This window comes from Pongo abelii, chromosome 16, assembly GCF_028885655.2.
Source record: "Pongo abelii isolate AG06213 chromosome 16, NHGRI_mPonAbe1-v2.0_pri, whole genome shotgun sequence".
Taxonomy (NCBI): Eukaryota; Metazoa; Chordata; class Mammalia; order Primates; family Hominidae; genus Pongo; species Pongo abelii.
Window position 1 is genome coordinate 15,366,599 of NC_072001.2, and position 10,358 is coordinate 15,376,956.

Here is a 10,358-nt window from a genome sequence, read left to right on the forward strand (position 1 = left end):
GTGTCGTGGGGTGGGCCTGTGGTGTGGGGTGGGCCTGCGGCGTGCGGCGGGCCTGTGTCATGGGGTGCATCTGCAGTGTGCGGTGGGCCTGCGGCGTGCGGTGGGCCTGCGGCGTGCGGTGGGCCTGCTGTCCACAGCCAGAAAAACTAACTTAGTGGACACACAGTGAAATTTTGAAACAGGAAGTTTTAGAGCTAGTTTCTATCATAGAGTTTAGCAAATGCTATTTTGCAAAATATTTTTCTGGTGTTTTGTTTTTCTAATCTGATAATGCATATTTCACACATTCTGGCCTTTAAGCAATGGAAATTAGAGAACTAAACTTAATAGTTTGTGTTAATGGAAAGAGCTGGAGATTTGTTCTCAGAAAATTTCAGTTGCAACAGCTTGTTCACATAGGTGAACTTCTAACACAGTAACTATAGGAGTAAGAATAAAAGCTGTGTTTACTTTCACAGAGTTCAGAAGACATGAGAAAATGGATGTTAAAAACCTTGTAATTAAAGTGTAAAGTTACGTGCAAAGTTTTAAAGTGAGCATTTTCCAGGAAGAGGTGATTTTCTAAGTTCTTGAATGCCTCTCCCTTTTGTGAGGAGGCTGCGTCGTGGGCTGTTGGTGTCTTTGGCAGGGGGTGAGTGCAGGGTTCCTGTTGTGGGTCCTTTGTTCTCACGAGGGCAGCGCCCGTTTCCCATCTCCTGCTTGCCCAGACTGTTCCCGTGCGCAGAGAGACTGGCCTGTTTCAGCTGCAGCGGTGTAGCCTGCATTGGCTAGTCTGGCCGGCACTCACACCGTTTGCTGATCAGCACTTGAAGTGTGTCCGTCGTAGCTGAGACACTGAATATTTCATCTAATTTTTATTAATTAAAATGCAGGTTTAAAAACTTGATTCTGTTATTAGAAAGCATTTAAGAATGTCACTTGGCCACGTGAGTCTCCTTTGTCAACTATATATTTTATGAGTCTAAGTGCAGATCAGATATTTTCAATGCAAATTTCACTGCAAATTGAAATGTGCTACATATGTAAGCTATGCTGATGGTTTTTGAGGACTTAATATGAAATAACCTATGTAAAATATCTCAATCATTTTTCTTATATTTCATGTTGAAATGGTAATATTTTCAATCTGTTGGGATAAGTATGATACATTATTAAAATTATTTTTTATTTTTGAGATGGAGTCTTGCTCTGTTGCCCAGGCCAGAGTGCAGTGGTGCAATCTTGGCTCACTGCAACCTCCGCCTCTTGGGTTCAAGTAATTCTTCTGCTTCAGCCTCCCGAGCAGCTGGGACTATGGATGTACACCACCACGCCTGGCTGATTTTTGTATTTTTGTAGAGACAAGAGTTTCACCACGTTGGCCAGGCTGGTGTCGAACTCCTGATCTCAAGTAATCTGCCCACCTTGGCCTCCCAAAGTGCTGGGATTACAGGCATGAGCCCCTGCACCCAGCCATTATTACAATTAATTTTATCTGTGTGTGTGTGTGTGTGTGTGTGTGTGTGTGTGTGTGTTTACTTTTATTAATGTGACTAAGAACAATTTTTTTTCCCCCTGAGATGGAGACTCACTCTGTTGCCTGGACTGGAGTGCAGTGGCACATTCTCAGCTCACTGCAGCCTCTGCCTCCCAGGTTCAAATGATTCTTCTGCCTCAACCTCCTGAGTGGCTGGGACTACAGATGCATGCCACCATACCTGGCTAATTTGTGTATTTTTAGTAGAGATGGGGTTTCACGATGTTGGCCGGGATGGTCTTGAACTCCCAACCTCAGGTAATCTGCCCGCCTCAGCCTCCCAAAGTGTTGGGATTACAGGCATGAGCCACCGCACCTGGCCATGTTTATTAATATGACTAAGAACATTTTGAATTGCACTTGTGGCTCCACTGGTGTCCTGGGCAGGTGGCTCTGTGGTGTCCACACAGGTTGTCTGCTGTGTCTTCATCTTCGCTGCATGTGACTTTTTGGTTCCTGTGGCATGTGGAGTCCTGTATGGGACATTGGTTCTACAGTAGATTTATAATAAGGATGTACCTACTAAAAAATACAAAATAAAAAGAATAGAAACAAACATAGAAATAAGTATCACCTCACAAAAATTTTGGAAAGTAGAAAAAGGAAGATGCATTCACAGTTTTTCAGTAGCCGATATCCAGGCTGTCTTCATAAGCATGGATAACGTGTCCCTCTCCCGCATGGATAGACACCGTTTTCTCACCTTAAGTGTTTGTGATTGAAGGATTCTTGATGTGTTGACTTGGAGGATGCAGTTGTTGAGCAGTAGGTTATCTAAAGATTGTAAGAAACTTTTGGAAACATTTCATGTCCTTTTTTCCCTTGGAAAACATGGGTTGAAGAAATCGCCGCTTGCCAAAAATAAGCTGTGATATGGATTTCAGAGTAACTCTAGTTACATGCTGGCGAGGAGCCGTGGAATACCATTTACATTTGAAAATAGAGGGCTGTGAAGTTTTCATAAGTAGTGAACCCCGTCAGAATTACACATTTTGATTATGGCTCTAAATTTTATATTAAAGAAATAAAAATTTTATCGTATTTTATTACCATCTTTTACTCCTTCAGGTATAGCCTACATGCTAGATTCTAGACCTGTTTCTTGTGTTACAGTGGTGTTACCCAGGCAGGTTATCAGGTAGTGAAGGTGATGTCTGGTGGTGGTGGTGAGCCCAGTGAGGGCACATCCTTGCCGTGTGTGATGAGGGCCTGTGGGTTGCTGTGGGATTCCCAAACCCTGGCTCCTCTGTCTCCTGCTTCTGTCCTTACTCACACTGCTGGTGGTTTTCTGGTGTGAGCCACGGAGGCAAGTGGGATTGACAAGCCTGCTGTCACATTAGGAACCTGAGTTAAAGTGGAGCTGAAAGCATGTCCTCACTCTTGATGTTGTGCAGAGAACCACTTGTGCTTCTGGCCCAATGGGGCGGGTGGAACCAGGCCCTGGTTTGGCTCTCCTCCCCTCCATGTTCCCCTGTCCTGTCTGATTTGCTTTCACACTGATGTAAGAGTTACTTTCCCTCGGCCTCCCAAAGTGCTGGTATTACAGGCATTAGCCACTGCGCCCGGCCAGCATCCTTTCAAGTACTGGGGTACACCCAAGCTCCCAGCTTCTAGCTAGGAGTCATTTGGTCCCTCTTTATCCCAAAGGACCTGCCACCATCATTGGTTCCCAAAGCCCAGCAGGGTCCAGGCTCTTCAGCCTCCAACCACTTTGCATTTCTTTTCTGCTTTTCGTTCATGGAGATAAAGATTAACTTATTTTTCAGCCTGGGCATGTCTTTTTTATGTACTTTATTTTTTATTTTTATTTTTTGAGATGGAGTCTCACTCTCTCACCCAGGCTGGAATGCAGTGACGGGATCTCGTTTCACTGCAACCTCTGCCTCGTGGGTTCAAGTGATTCTCCTGCCTCAGCCTCCTGAGTAGCTGGGACTACAGGTGTGCACCACTATGCCCAGCTAATTTTTATATTTTTAGTAGAGACAGGGTGTTGCCATATTGGCCAGGCTGGTCTCGAACTCCTGGCTTCAAGTGATCCTCCTACCTCAGCCTCCCAGAGTGCTGGGATTACAGGATTACAGGCGTGACCACCGCGTGTGGCCTTTATTTACTTTGTATATCTCATCTATTACTGCTGCAGTTTGCAGAAGAGAGGATGCCCTCAAACCTAACTTCTCCAGACCATCCCAAATGGGAAGTCTGCTCCACGTCAACAGTGTTGTTGCTTTTAAAGACTATATGTCAACATGCCAGATTATAGCAAAAGGATGTCGAGGGCGCAATAGGATAGCAAGCCTAAGAGTCCTGGAGAGAAGGTGGCAGAGCTGCGTTTCGAAGGTGGTTCCTTCTTCAGACCCTGGCCTTCCTGCCTTGTTCCTCCAGTTGCGAGAGCAGCTGTTGGAGCTCCTCCACGGGCGAAGAGGTGAGGCTGGACTGAGAGGGAGATGGAGAAGCTGCCAGAGGTTCTTTTGGATCTAGAATTGAGACAGCAGTTCCAGCCAGGTCTGGAGGTGGGTGCTGTCACTCAGCCCCCAAGGGAATGGTACTGATTGAAGAATGTGGCAAGAACTCCCTGGCCGGGAGAGGGAGGTGCTCGCTCCTTTGAATCGCCTGAGCCCAGGCTGGAAGGCCCAAGGGGGAGGACGAGGCCAGCTCACTCCAGCTCCATCCCCTCCCTTTAACCCTGAGCTAGTCACCCTCCCAGACTCCAGTCCCTTTTCCTAAGTGCCCTCCCTGCAAAGTCTGCATGGAGCAGCGCTCCCTCGCGCCAGCTCGCCCCGCACTTTCTTGTCTTTCAGCAACCCCATGGGTTTGAACCTGAGATGATTCATTTTCCTAAAAGCCTCTTTGGGCTGAGGGAAGGCGTGGGTGGCTCTGCCAGTTTTGGAGTGGGGGCCGCCTCTTCTCAGAGCCGCTGTGAGGGCCAGGGCCACCCTCCCAGGTGGGTGTCTCTGGGCTGGGCAGCAGCTTTATAGGCAGCCCGGGCCATCCCCACTGGTCTGGGAGGCTGGGGGTGCACCAGCTCCTGCTCCTGATAGAGCCAAGGCACCTTCCTTACCTGAGAGCTGAGTTTCTTGAAGAGTGGGCACAGAGGAGCTGGCAACGTGGGTGGTGTAGGCACCCAGGAGAAAATCTGTGGCTCAGTCTCAGGGAGAAGTCTCCACCAGCACAGCTGTTGTAGAGATGGGGAAACTGGGCTGAGAGGGAAGGGGGCTTGCCCAACTCACCAGCCCTGGAATGTTTTGAGCTTTGGGGGTGGATCTCCCAGGAAATGTGTTTTATGGCACCACCACCTCTGGTCACCCACCCTGAGGTGTGGCGGGCCTGGACAGCCAGCTTGACTGAGGGCCAGGCTGGTGAAGTCAAACGTACCACTCAGGAAGGAGACCCAGCCCTTCTCCAGACAGAGTTCAAATGTGCACTGCCTTCTTTGGGCCTCAAATTCCCCACATGAATTCCAAGGACCCTTCTATCTCCTACACTCTGGGCCAAGGTTTCCTCTGAGCCCCAGTCAGCCTAGAGGACCTAGGATACATCTTCCTTGGACAGAGACCCACCATACGGGCAGCAGGAGGTAGGGGTGGGGGTAGGCAAGGTTCCTGTGGGGAGGTGGAGCTGTCATCAGAGATGGTGTCTGCAGACAGTGGGTGTATTGTGGCTCTGCTACTACTTGCTGGGTGGCCCCGTGACGTTTCTTTCCCCACTCTGGACCTCAGTTTCCCTATCTGTTCTGTGGAGATAAGATGCCTGCCTGCATATTTGTGGACTGGGATGTGTGGGGGCCAGTTGCAGTGTTTGTTGGTGTGGTCCTGGGGCAGCCTGTACCACCCCATAGAGATTTCTGGGCCCCACCCTAGGCTCACAGGACCAGAATCTCTGGGAATGAAGCCTGGGAATTTGCATTTCCACAAGCATCTGGCTGATTCTGACATGATTGAAAAGCACTAATAGTATATAGCAAGCTCTTTATAAAAGGTAAATTCATAGCTGCCTTTTACTAAGTATAAATCTCACCTTCCCTTCCTCAGTTGAGGACACACACCGCAGTTGAAAATCACTGTGCCTTTCCAGATGCAGAATCTGACGTTTCTGATGAGATTCTGTTAAGTGTTGCTTTCTGTAGTTTGTATTCCAAAACAAGGGGAATATCTTTCCATTTTTTCAATATAAATGTTTAGGTCAGATACGCTTTTTCAAACTGGACACACACAGTCACACAGTTTAGGATTTCAGCTATGGCTTCCTCTCAAATTATTAGCCTCTTTCTGCCAGGGAGCAGTTTTTCCCAGACAAGACCCTGGACACAGGCTGGTGGGGCCCCTCCTCATCAGAATCACTAGATCATGACTGACTCCTAGAGGTGGCTTTTTCTGCTTAAGTGTCAGCCCATGGGCTGGGATGTGACCCCCAAAGTTGCAGCAGAAGCTTCCACCCATCTTGGGCCCCCCCTGCCATCTATGGGGTAAGGCCTGTCCCTTGTCTTCTGGGCCCAGCCGGCCTCACAGGCATTCAGCAGATTGGAAAGTCGAAGCATGTGCTGTGCTTGGCTGGGCTCTCCTGCGCCCCTTTTTGGGGTGAGGTGGAGTGCATCCAGCCCCCAGAATCCCTGCCGTTTATTCCCCCCCCATCCCCACCCCCATACACACTCACAAGTAGAAACACAGGCGCAGTCACTGTCGCACACCACTCTGGACAGCACCATTTCCAGCCTCAGGGGGGCAGTTTCCTTACAGGGAAGTTAATGAGGCACTAAAGAAGGCTTGGGGACAGGGAGAAAATCTATCGAGAAGAGGCTCCTAGACCTGGTTCTGCCTCTGAATTGCTGGGGGTCCTTGAGAAAGTTGCTTCCCCTCTCTGGTCTCAGTTTCCTCAGGTGAGAAATGGGGGGCCGGCCAAATGGTCTAAGGTTCTGGGAACCTCTAAGTCAGAGCCTGTAGCTGGTGGTCAAGATGAGGGAGAGGCCCTCAGGCTCAGCCGAATGCCTGAGAGTCAGGACAGGCCCAAAGGTGAGCAACCTGAGCACATCAGGTGGGTTCAAAGCTGGTGCATGAGCCCCACAGCCTGCAGAGCAGCTCTGGACTCGGGAGCCCGCTCGCACCAGCCCAGTGGGACTTCAGAGATGTGGGGTCCAGCCTCTCCTACTGTTGCAGGGCTGGGGGCTGGGAGCTGCAGATTCTGACCCCACAGCTGCCTTAGACATGCCAGATGGGCTGGGGCAAGACACACCCCTCTCTATGAACTGAGCAGTCAGTCCAAATAGATACACTAAAGAAGGGCTGTGGGATGGACCCAGCTGTAGCCTGGGGCTACAGACTAGTTTCCAGGGTACTCAAGCAGCTGGCCTCTGGGGTAGCAGCCCCGGGTATGAGAGGCAGGACTCAGAATCTAGGCCAAGCCTCTACAGGAATCCCCTCTGGAGAGCCTGGGCGCTCTGCAGGAGGGGCAGCAGGCAGCAGGTGCACCAGGAGCATGTTTCACAAGGTGCCCAATATTGCATCTGCTCAGATAGGCAGCGAGTTGGAAAGTGGATGCAGTAGGCGGGGTGGCGGCTGCTCCCCAGAGCCAGGAGTCCAGCCCAGCACCCACCTGAGTCCGCCTCAGTCCTGCTCAACTGGGTTATCTGTGCTCTTGGCCCTCTGGTCCCACCCACAGAGAGAGGGCTTTGGGGCGACTAGATGACCTGGCCCTTGTGGGAGGATGTAACTGACTCCTGAGCCTGGCGAGCCAGGCAGCCCCTCACCAGTGTCCCCACCCCCACATCTCCAGCCACCCTCATTCCCTGATCCTCCCATCTGCTCCCCTGACCCAGCGGTTTCCTCTGCTCACTCTCTTTTCCTGCTCCCAGGCTCGCCTGGTCATGTGTCTTTCACTCTCCTCTGAGTCTCCCTCTTTCCAAGCCGCCTCCACTCTACTTGACACACTCTCCCTTAAGACACCAGAGTACACAAGCGCAAGTCCCTGCACCTCACCTTTACTCCCAGACATGGGAGGGAGATGACATGAAGACCCAAACGCCCCTTGGCAAGAGATCTGGGGTATGCAGAGGGGCAGATCTGAGGCTGTGGAAGCTCCAGGGGCTCCCTGCCGGAGGCTGCATGTAAGCCGGCTATTGAATGTGGCTCTGAGCTGAGACCCCTCCTTGAAGCTCCAGACCAGGAGCCAGCTGCTAGCTCAACCCCTCCATTTGGTGCCTCAGAGAAACCTTGCACTCTGTAGGTCTAACTCTGAACCCAGAAAATCCCCCCATGTAGGCCCTGTCTCTTCATAGGGAAAGCACCACCTCAGACCCAGTTCTGCACCAGCTTGCTGTAGAAAGACCAGTCTGCCACTGTATGGCACACGGATGGCAGGGGCCGAGTGCAGGTGGAGAGAATAGAAGGTGGGCAGGGTGGGGGAGGCAGGGACATGGCTGTAGCCGTGGAGATGGGAGGACAGACAGGACTTGGGGGCTACTTGGATGAACCAAGGGGGGAGTCAGGAAGAGACACCCAGTTTTGTATCAGATGTGTAGAGCGTGGGATGCTGTTCATTGATCGAGGGAGGGGGAGGAGGAAGAGGTATGGCATGGGGAGGAGGTAGCTGAGCTCTGTCATTAATGTCATTTGAAGTCCCCAGGGAAAGAAAGGCCCACCAGCGCCTTCACTGCTTCAGCCAGCTCTCAGGGTGTCTGTGCTCCCTGGCCCTCTCAGCTCCTGCTTCATAGCTGTCAGCTGCAGTGGGGGACAGCTGCACAAGGGCCCAGCATGTCTGTGTGTTTACCCAGGGGACTGCCGCGTGGCCCATGCCGAGCAGAAACTGATGGATGACCTTCTGAACAAAACCCGTTACCACAACCTGATTCACCCAGCCGCCACCTCCTCACAGCTCATCTCCATCGAGACGGAGCTCTCCCTGGCCCAGTGCATCAGCGTGGTAGGTGCAGAGGATACCTGTGGCTGAGGCTCAGGCAAAGAGGCAGCTCATGCCCAAGCCCCAAGCAGTCAATGTCCAGAGGAATGAAATGACTAGAGTTGACTTAGACTGACCAGTACACGGTGGGGAGGCTGGAGGAGGGTCCATGAGGTTTATAGGTGTCCAGTATTTAATGAGGTCATGGTTTTGTTAACAAAGAAGAAATGAGGGTGGGGGTGGGATCACCACTGGCTAGGCAGCCAAGGGGCCTGCAGAGACTCTGCTCAGCTGAGTCTCCAGCATGACCATGAGCTTCTCCTCCTCATCCCCCCAGCCCCACCCTACTCTCTCCCCCAGCTTGCTCAACAGGTGTCCTTACATGCTCCCTACTTGTTGGGGAAAATAAGAACCAGACTGGGGGAACTGACGGGTACAGAGGCCGAGGTGTAGGTGCAGGACCACAGGCAGTGCAGCGTCTACTGAGCCAGGCGGGTGAGGGTCTGGAGAGTGGACATGGCTGCTGCAGGCATGGAAAGGAGGCGCAGGTGGTGGCACTCCCAGGGCCCATTGTCAGGGCCTCCATATGTGGACGTGTGCAGAGGTGGGGGTGCTGAGGGAGGAGGGGCCAGGGAATTTCTCATCTTCTCTCTACTGCCTCTGAGTTGGCGATGTCAGAGGGAGCCATGGCCCACTGTAAAGTGACACAATGTCCCCACCCACAGGGTTAGAACCCCTCCCCTGGAAGCAGCTCTGAGGGGAACAGTCACATGTAGAGAGTGCAGGACGCTGTGTCCAGCCGGGGGAAGGAGGTCACCAAGGGGGTTGACCCTCCTCTGGCCAGGTGGCTGCCTTCTGACACACCAGCCTCTCTCTCTAGAACGGTGGGCCCCACACACCCAGCCTGTGAAACCTACAGCCCTCAAGAAGGCTTTGGCCAAATTAATGAGCGGCTCCCTCTCCCAGGAGGAAGCACAGCTGAAGGATGCAGAGGGCAGTAGAGTTGTGTATGCTCCGCCCCCTCTCTCCAGAGTGGGACGGAAAGAAGGGGGCTTTCAGCCAGGCTGGCCCAGGCTGGGGTCTGAGTGTCACTGTCCAGCTATTGGCTTCTGGCTTAATGGGTGAGCCCAGCTGCTCCTGTGCAGCTGCCGCCCTAGTGAGGGTGAACCGGCAGGTGAGTTCCATTTCTGAAAGCCTGGGAATACAGTCAATATTAGGCTGTGGGCTGCTGGGCCAGGAAGGGGAGTTTATTTTTCAGGGTTTGTTTATCTATCTATTGAGTTGATGAGGGAGGGTTATAGGTACAACCACCTTAAAGATGGAAATTTTGAGAGAGCAGGCAGGGATTTAGTGCTGGGTAAACCTTCTCAAAGCAGCTCTTTTGGGGTGGCCAGAATCCAGTACCAATATCCTCAGCATGTTCATCAGCTGCTGGGGGAGTGCCGGACAGGATGAAAGCACAGGAACACTTTCTGGATGATAGAAATACTCTGTATCTTCAAAGGAGGTAGGTTCCATGGGTAATGTTAAATGAGTTAAAACTCATCAAAATGTAAACCAGATCTGTGCATTTCACTGAATATAAATTATACCTCCAATTAAAAACATTTTTTTAAAAGACAGATGGGCTGGACGCAGTGGCTCACACTTGTAATCCCAGCACTTTCGGAGGCTGAGGCAGGTACATCACCTGAGTCAGGAGCTCGAGACCAGCCTGGAAAACATGGTGAAATCCTGTCTCTATTAAAGGTATACAAAAAAATTAGCCAGGCATGGTGGCACACGCCTGTAATCCCAGCTACTTGGGAAGCTGAGGCAGGAGAATTGCTTGAACCCAGGAGGCAGAAGTTACAGTGAGCAGAGATCGTGCCACCGCACTAGCACCTGGGCAACAGAGCGAGACTCCATCTCAAAAACAACAAAAAAAGGACAGATGGAGGTTTTCAACTTTCAC

General features: G+C 51.5%; 1 pseudogene; it reads left to right on the plus strand.

The window, feature by feature from the left end:
• The first annotated feature begins 3,706 nt into the window (after positions 1-3,706).
• On the plus strand, positions 3,707-7,617 carry LOC129050536 (uncharacterized; annotated as a pseudogene).
• The last annotated feature ends 2,741 nt before the right edge of the window (positions 7,618-10,358 follow it).